Raw genomic sequence first — 10211 nt, 5'->3', positions numbered from 1 at the left:
CGATCAAGTCTATCGCATAGGCTTTTCACAATTCGTGTAGAAGATTTAGCAAGTCGTGTAACACACTCTTTGGAATAATAAAATCAAATTTTATTTTATTCCATTTTTCCATAAAAACTACTTAACTTCCCCTTAAAGTGGTTAGAGAGAAAAAAAGCTTTAATTATCAAATAATTAATAATTATAAATAAATATGATAACCAACTTATCATATTATATTTATAACCTATAGTCTTAATATTGCATCATGTACAATATAATCTATAGTTCTTTTTCCCTATTTTATTGCACTTATTATAAATCATATTTATATTAAATTTAACAACTATGAATCTTATTTATGGAAAAATATATTTGAATTATATTCAAATATTTGTTCATCTAAGTAAACTGTAATGTATCAAATATATTATGTCAATTATATCACATATAATTGAATCAACTTAATTATATCATATATAATTAAATTTCCTCTTATTAATTTGAACATTTCAAATTAACCCAAAAACTAATTTTCAACTAAATAATTTGAGCTACCAAGGGGACCTTATGGACATGTAGCTTGAAGCTCCAACGGTACGTGAATAACTAATTAAACTCTTTAATTACATTATCCACCATCCGTTAACTGTCAGGCACTCCACTAAAGACCGAAAACTGCACTTTTCACACCACAGATATATTTTTATGTCCATTGGATATAACAATTCAACAGTATGATGACCCTTCACAAATTGCTTATAAGTACAACTGGGCCAAATTACCATTTTGTCCCTATAGTTACATCTAACTCCTTAAATACCACTGATCCCTCTAATGAACAATAGATCATAATCTCACTATGACTAAACACCTCTCGGGCCAAGAGAGATATGGCACCACATTGTTCAAAATCTGGAATCAATCCTTAAGGGAGCAATTTATCTATTTACCCCTGCTTCGGGGAAGGAGTGATTTTCATCTTGTGTAGCTGAGTTCCCAGCTTCTCAATCAGACGAATCCCAAAAATAGTAGGCTTGTTGAGTCGACGATCTGGCCACTCTCACCCATACAAATCAAAAGACTGCCCTCATAAGCAGGAGTTCACAACTCACTTAGGATTAAGGTCATGTTATCTATGGTTATCCTAGTGAAATGAAAGTCTGTATTATGAACGACGTTATATAATGAGACTAAACATTTCATGGTCCGGTCTTATACAAACTTCGTTGTATAGAATATCCCTGCTCGCATGTCTAATACATGAATGATCAGGATCAGGTTATTTGTAGCACTTTAGAACATTTGTAATACCTACAAAGTGGGTCATACTCGTAATGTCACCAGGATAAGGTACTCAGCCTTATCCATATACAACAGACCATTTAGGTTATCACTTAAACATGATCCACCTATATGTCTCCACATACATGTTTAAGTTACAATGATAACCGTGGATGTTAGTTTATTAGTTTGTGGTTAATGCAACTAAAATATCATATATTTCATAGATGAAGTGAATAAAATATCAAATATTAATAATCACGAAAATGTTTGTTCATGCAAGGTTTACAAACTATAGAACCCTACGAGATTTAGGGCATCAACCCCAACATATAGATGTTGAGTCTTATGATAAGACATTTTGGGATAAGATATTTAGGGTGTCTATCTTATCAAACTGGGACCGTTTGAATTGAATTGACTTGTGATACATGGAAGGATTCAGGACATGTGTCAGGCCCATGCCTACCATGATTCGATTGATTTAGTTCTTATGAAGTTGTGACTTGTATATTGCATTATTTAAGTGATCTCAAATTTTGTTAGTATGTTGTATACCTGGCATATATGAATCGAATGAGAGAATGTTAGAAATCATTTTGATTTCTAATATTGATTCATATAGTTTAAGTAATTGATGATTGTTATTATTGTACACATAGTGATGATTAATGTAATATTGAAGAGACAATTATCAGGTGTAAATTCCCCCGTCTTATACCATGAAATTTATAAATTTGAGTAGTGTATGTGAAGTTAGAAAAATAGATGAGTTTTTATGTTATTTTATATTTTTAAAAATTAATCCCAAGTAGTTATCCAAGATCATGGGTAGTAATCCAAGATCATCGGTGGTTATTCATGTAGTGGAGGAGTTGGTAGTTACCCAAAATGTGGGTAGTAAAGGAACTCTTAAACTAGAGAATCCAAGAGCGGAAGCGGATCTTTTCGATTTCATTGTAATAGAATTACCAAATATACATTTTAACAAAACGATATGCATTGTAACACTAATTACAGGCATGTTTTAATAAATAACATACAAAAGACCGGGTAAACATACCAGTTGAAGACTTTCTTCAATTAAACTCAGTCCAGCGGAAGCGAACTCCTCTACGGTCCTTATTGCCCAACAAACAGTCGCCTAACAGCACCACGGTCGTCTACACGATCAGCAACGCACGAACCAACAGCAACCGGGGGCGACACCACCACTTGAAGCCCTTGGTATTCTCGGAGTGAGAATCGAAAAAGTGGACTTTGATGGAATTGGTAGAGGGAAGGAGGAAAAGACGATCGTGTAGCACGAACAAGCAAGTGGGAGATAGTAAAAGACTATCGTATAGTCGGGTGTTTGTCGTTTAGAAAAAGGTACACAATCGTGTAGGTTTAACTAAGTGATCGTCTATCAAATGGTAAGCGATTGTTTAGGTCTGCTCGGCACCCTATGCGATTGTGTAGAAAAAGTAAGCGATCATTTAAAAATCACGGGAAATCGTTTAGTGCGCGGGTGTGCGATCGTTTAGGAAGATGGGTACTACCGTATAGGCTCTCAACGCTATGTGATCGTATAGGTTCACACCTTGAGCGATTTTTCTGTGTGTCTCACAAAATGAAAACAATTTTCATTTTATTCTTCAGTTACAAGAACTGAATTCGATCTTCCCACTTTCGCACGATTCCGGAGAAATACTCGACCAATTATCTCATAACCGCCTAATTAATTAAGTAATGAATATAATCATATTATATTCTTAACCTATAGTTTGATATCATATATCTACTATAGTGTTTTCTCCTCTACTTGATATAAATTATATTTATATCCAATTTCCTCTAAAATAATGTATCTCATACATTTAGTCAGTTATATCATATATAATTAACCAGTTCAATTATATCATATATAATCGAACTCCCTCTTGTCAATTTGAACATTTCAAACTGACCCAAAAACTGATTCTCAACTTTATCCAAGCTACCAAGGGGACTTTATGGACCTATGGCTCGAAGCTCCAACGGTACATGAATAGTTGACTAAACTCTTTAGCCACGAGATCCACCATTCATTAACTGCCAGGCATTCCATTAAAGACCAACAATTGAACTCTTCTTACCACAGATATATTTCTGTGTCCATCGGATATAACCAATCATGAGTACGATGACCCTTCACATATATATGCTCATAATTACAACTGGGCCAATTTACCTTTTTGCCCCTATAGTTATATCTCATTCCTTAGGTACCGATGATCCCTCTAATGAACAATACAACATAGTCCAACTATGTGTGAACACGTCTCGGACCAAGAGAAGGTGTGTGGCGCTACATCGTTCAAGCCCTGGAATCAACTCTTAAAGGAGTTATCTATCTACTTGCCCCTACATCGGGGAAGGAGTGAATTCCATCTTGTGTAGCTTAGTTCCCAACTCCCAAATCAGACGAATCCCCAAAGTGGTAGGTTTGAGTCGGCGACCTGGCTACTCACATCCATACAAATCAAAGGACCGCCCTCAATGGCAGGAGTTCTCAACTCACTCAGGATTGAGGTCATGATACCTATGGTCATCCTAGTGAAGTGAAGTCTCCGTCATGAACGGTATTATATAACAAGACGTTAACATTTCGTGGTCAGGTCTTATACAAACTCTTTGTATAAGATGCCCCCGCTCGCATGTCTCCTACATGAATGATTAGGATTAGACCATCTGTGACAAGTCACAACACTTGTGCCATTCCACAAAGCGGGCTACATCCCTAGCGTTACTAGGATAAGGTTTCTCTCTTATATCCATATACTACAAACCATTTTGATTATCACTTAAGACATGATCCACTTGTATGTTACCACATACATGCTTAAGTTACATAAAGATAACCAGGGATTTTATGTTTATTGGTTTGTGGTAAAGCAAATAAAACAATCATCTGAGCAAAAACAAGAAGTGGAGTAAAATATCATATATTATACATCACAAGCGTTCTTACAAACTGTTTACAAACTACAGGACACGAGACTTTAGGGCATCAACCCCAACAACAGGTAGTTATCTAAGTTAGCGGTAAGTTGGTAGTTGTTTATATATATATAGGTGATAGATAGTTCTTCTCTGGGAGACTCTTTCAATCTCTGTGTGGTTTTGATTCCAAAAGAATCACACACTCTCTACTAGCCAAGATTTAATTCGTTGAATTAAACAAGTCTTTGTATCATCAAAGGACGAATCGAAGAACATACAGTATTAGGATTGGAGAACATTGATTTAGAGAATTTTGGACATTCATCATGGAATCATCAAGTAAGTGTTCATTCATTTACCATATGTATCTTGGTTGATTTAATTATCTTATTAGAAACCATTGGTGATATTCGCTTCTGCATTTGAGTCTTATTGATGCTAACAATATGAAAAAAAAAATTATTAACATTTAAATTGGTCAAAGATGTTGTGTGAATGCTAAAAGTTTTACATTCTATTTTAGTTTTATTGAACTATATGATTGAGAATATATTTTTTTTATGATGAAAACCCTTTAATTTCTTTTTCTTTTTTTTTTTTTTTTTTTTGTCACATTACCAGATAGGAGAACAAATTTATCCATGTCTGATCAAATTTGGCTTCCTTTCATGGTGATTATGAGGTATGGAAAATTATTTTTCTGCATAGTATTTGCCCCCTTATTTGTGAGAAGAGGTTAGAGAGTAGTTGATTTATGGTGTTTGTTGTTATCTTGTTGTCTAAAAAATCAAGAAAAAAAGAAAAAAGCCACAATTAGCATTCAACATTTGATGATTTTTTTTAAAGAAAGAAAGAAAACAACAACCATCAAGCAACCTCCTCACAGAAAGCTGAGGAAAACCACAAAGGAACCTAGGAACATTCCTCCCACCTTTTTAGAGCTGGAAGAAAGTGTTACGAAAAGAACCGAAGACAAGAAAACCAAGATTGCAGGCAGTTGAACCATTGTCGACATCTTTCTGTTACGTGTTGTAACCACCAGAGCTTCATCGTTGACCAATTATGCCTGTGTATATAAATAGAAATGAATGTGAGAATAATAGAGTAAGAAAACAGGAGAGAGTAAGGTATTCATTCTGTAATAACTTTGAAGAAGAAGTAATAAAAGAAACCCTTCCGATTTGCACAGCGGACGTAGGCCTTTGGCCAAACCACTTAAACTCATGTGTTCTTTCTTTCTAACTCTACGATTGTTTGGAATTTATTACAATATCGTTTACACGATCGTGTAGTTCCTATCGCATCATGTACTTGATCATTTAGCTCTGCGTACAATTGTCTATATGATCGTCTAGCTCTTCAACTGTCATCTATACGATCGTTTAGCTCTAGTCAACTGTCTACACGATTATCTAGCGCTTCGTCTTATCGTTTACATAATTGAACTATCGTTTAGTTCTTGGAGCTTCGTCTACACGATTGAGCTGCCATCTGGTAAACGATAGAAGAGTTTCAAGCCTCAAGCATACATCCTCCCCTGACTCTTGAATTTTACTTGACCGTTAAATCTGTGTAATTTGTAATTGTGAACGTGAAGATCATAGTCATTTGGGACCACAAGTGGTGTCAGAGCTCAGTGAACAATTCAAGACAGGTCCAAGATTTGAATTCTTGCATACTTCGAATCATACTAGTCAATCTTGAAGATTAAAAATGGAAACTACCAGATATGAAATTGAGAAGTTCGATGGTAAGACAAACTTTGAACTATGGAAAGTGAAGATTAAAGTAGCCTTGGACAGCAGAAGGCTCTACTGGCCATTACGGACCCTACAAAGTACCCTGAAACACTCATTGAGGTAGAGAAAGAGACAATTGAGGTAAACTGATAACGGGCAGAAATGCATATTATCATAGTGCTAAGTTCTTAAACAATGTTGGATTGCGTTGATGAAATATGTTACTTTGCGTCCATTAAGTATCAGTTTCTTAATTTTGCGGTTGCATGCGTCCAACGCATTAAAACAAGTGATTTTTGTGTTTTTGTGTAGAATATGCGTTAACGCAATGCAAAGATTGTGATTATAAGAATTCATTGGTCAAGCGCAACTTCACCGCAAGACTTTGCATTGATCGTGCTCACACATTTGCTCAAGAAGGATCGCCGCAACTTGGTCAGTGCAACATGGTGGGCGCATCTAGGTGAAAGGTCAATTAAGAGCGATGGGACAGAAAGCTGATGACAGTCGAATCCAAATTAAGTTGACAGTCGATAACGGTCACAAAGTACATTCAGCTTTATCGGTGATAATTATTCGGCGCATCAATTAGGAATTAAAGTTGTCCCATCTGTACAACTAGGAGAGAGAAGCCGTCTTTCACCATGGACGCTCTATAAATACCAAGTGCATTCTTTAGAGAAGGGGTTCACCGTTTTTACAACAAGTTGATCAGTTCGCACGTCTTTGTTCTTAGTTTTCTTTCATTTTAAGGTGGACGCGAGGGAGAAAGTTGTACCGGTAGATCGTTCCGGTAAGCTCGGGAGAGCGCCGGAAGCTCCAAGGACAGAGAGAGGGCCGATGCCTGCTGAAGCGGGAACATCTTTAGATCAGAATAGAGCTTTTAGTGTAAAAAGCCTCAGTCATCAAGGAATTGCTATCAGTCTCTCTACCTTTAACTTCCATTGTCATTTTGTACTCAACTCAAATGGAATTTCTTTCTCTATATCTGTTCACTCTCTGTTATTCACGCATGAGTAGCTACATCAGTTGAATGGGTTGAGAAGTGTTTAGCTAGCACAACTAGAGAATCTTCATTCTTTGCGATTATCTTGTTTATGTATGCTTCATTCGTCCATTAGAGATACTCGAGAGGGTAGTCTAAGGACAGGATCTAAACTTGGGAAGGTCAGGTCAGAATCTAGGCTCGGGAGAGTCAGATTAGAATGCATAATACAAGAGATAGGCGCTTAAGAATGAGCACTATTTGTTATCACTGCATCGCATGCATCTTAGAGATAGGATATGATTGTATGCGGTCACCTTGCTTTCATGCATTTTGCATCATCGCATAAGATAAGAGTAGAGACTTAGGGATGAGCTCTATGGATATTTTTCGTTCAACACATGCGTCCTAGATTTAGGAGCATCGCATTTACATTGGAAAATGACTTGCTGTGCATGGTAGTAACATGATCGCATAGTCTGACGCATTCCCGAGTAATGCTAGCTAAAGATCTTCTCAACCCGTTCATCGCATACTCATTGTATCTATCAACGCAACTGTCTTTTCTCAAATCCGCCGCCTTTATTTATTTCTTTTTCATCAATGCAAACAACAAACCCAACACTTATTTATTTACTTGGTTACCGCAAAGTTGTCATAAAAATTACCAACGCATACTGTTTTCACAAGTCCCTGTGTTCGACCATGGACTTACCAGGAAACTCAGAATAATTTAGACTTGGATTCTGTTGGGGAAACTTGAGTGCACAGCGCAATTCCATCAATGCATATCATCCATATTTCTACTTCATAAATACAAGCATCATAAACGCATATGGAACTATTGTCCTGAATGTCATAGACAATATTTTGAGGCAGATTGTAGAACAGCCTACTGCATATGCCCTCGGAACAAACTGAATGAGATATATCTCAACAAAGACTTGCCCAACAATGCTTTCTTGAGGGAAAGATTCTTCACCTATAAGATGGATGCTGCAAAATCCCTCACAGATAATCTGAATGAGTTCAAGAGACTGTCTTCTGAATTCAGATAAATAGAAGACAATATTGGGGAAGAGAATGAGGCGTTCATATTACTAAACTCTCTACCAGAATCTTTCAAAGATGTCAAGATAGCTATGAAGTACGACAGAGAAAGAATAACAACAGAAGCAATCATATCAGCAGTAAGAGTCAGAGAATTAGAGTTACAAATGAGTATGATAGATCAACAAGGAGGTGAAGGCTTGTTTTCAAAGGGGGAAAACAAGAATAATAGGAAGGGGGAAACAAAATGGTGGTGATAAGTCTAAGATTAAGTGTCATTTTTGTCACAAAATGGAGCACATGAAAAAGGACTGTTATGCCTTGAAGAGAAAGCTGAACCAACAGAATAAGGGTGGAAAACAGACCGAGGTTGCTATAGGGGAGAATTCCTTCAGATGCATTGGCTGCAACTGAAGAAGGTGGAGACCAGAATACTATGGAGACTTAGGACTGGGTGTTAGATTCTGGCTATTCAGTCCACATGACACCATCTAAGGGATGGTTTTGCACCTACAAGAAGTGGGATGGTGGGCTGATCTACATGGGAAATAATAACACTTGCAGAGCTGTTGGAATAGGATCTGTATCCTTGAAAATACAAGATGATTCAGTGAAATTGATTAGGAACGTGATGCATGTTCCTACATTAAAGAGAAATCTCCTATCTTTGGGGATGTTTGATGCTATTAGCTGTGAGTATAGAGGTATGGGAGGCACCTTTGAAATAATTAAAGACTCTGAAGTAGTATTGATGGCAACCAAGGTGAAGGGATTGTATGTCATCAAAGATGTTCAAATGGCACATTCGACCTTGATGGAAACTGATGAAGAACCCACTGAAGATGAGTTATGGCATAAAAGACTTTCTCATATCAGTGTGAGGGGGCTACAAGTACTTTCAAAACAGGTGATTCTTCCAAGGGGTGTTGGAGACAGCTTAAAATTCTGTGAACACTGCATGTTCTTCCAAGGGGTGTTGGAGACAACACCTCTCTTTTCGGGCCTGAATCACTACACTTCACCAGATTCTATAATTCCACAGATTACATAAAAGGATGGACGCGGCCCCTCAATCCTTCTCATCGAGCACATACATCACTCCATTCCGGCAATCAGAGGGGCTCCATAGTCTGAAACCACCAAGAAAATCAGTTGTGGATGGGAAAAAGAAAAGCCAAGTATTCTCGAAAACTTGCATCCCATAAGGCACGACTTATGGATTCCACGCAATTCCTGCAAAACAATCAAAAGGGATTAGTATTGATTCCTCTTTTAATGATGTTTAGCAAAGGTGGGAAGGGAGTCAAATATGGCTTTTCAGACAGTAATTTTCACCCTTGGGGGCACATCAAGCCTCCACACCATCTTCCACAAATGTTTAAACCTGAGAAAGTCAAAACCCGACTCACTGGAAGCCTTCCTCAAACTTACCGCCAACTAGTAGGCACTCCTAATCGAGAACACACCTTTGGAGTCATGGCCCCATATAATCTCATCACTTCCCCTACATCCCCTGACAGGGATACTAAAAATAGTCGTTGCATCACTAGGAAGAAATTATCTGTTGCTAAAGATTCATTCCAGGCCCCATCCTCATCAAGCAGATCACAAACACGATTCATAACCAGACTTCTATTGATACATTCGATGACATTTTTGGAAATAGTAACTAATTTGGTTTCATATCAAAACCACATATCATACCTACCTTCTCTAACTTTCATTTCACCTTTGCATCCATACATTCACAAACTCAACATCAGCCTCTCTTTCTCATCTTCCGCCATCGTCCTATTCTCTATCATCTTTTTCTTCCTAAAAAGAAAAATAGCAATGATTAGATATAGCCTAGGTTGTATCTAATCATCATGCTTCTCTCTTCTTTACCATACAAATAAAAGAAACTTAAAAATATATATTTTAAAAAATTTCACATGGCATATTTTGATTAGATGGTAGCCGAGCTGCACGAATGATGGGTGCATCCTGGTTGTGGCTAAGATTTTCCCAAAGAAAAATTATACAATTCAAAACAAAGAGCAGACATCAAAATAGATTGTTTTTCTTGGGAATTGACTTTGTTATGGTGGAAAATAATTTGTCGAAAAGTTTTACAACTGGTAAGTGTATGTATATAGTGAAACATTTATGTGAGGTTGTAAAAATTGTTTATATACAAATATTTTTTGTAGTTTAATTTTGTAATTAAT

Source organism: Benincasa hispida, chromosome 10 (genome assembly GCF_027475165.1).
Source record: "Benincasa hispida cultivar pf3 chromosome 10, pf3_genome.v1.1, whole genome shotgun sequence".
NCBI lineage: Eukaryota > Viridiplantae > Streptophyta > Magnoliopsida > Cucurbitales > Cucurbitaceae > Benincasa > Benincasa hispida.
This window is presented reverse-complemented; position numbering follows the sequence as displayed.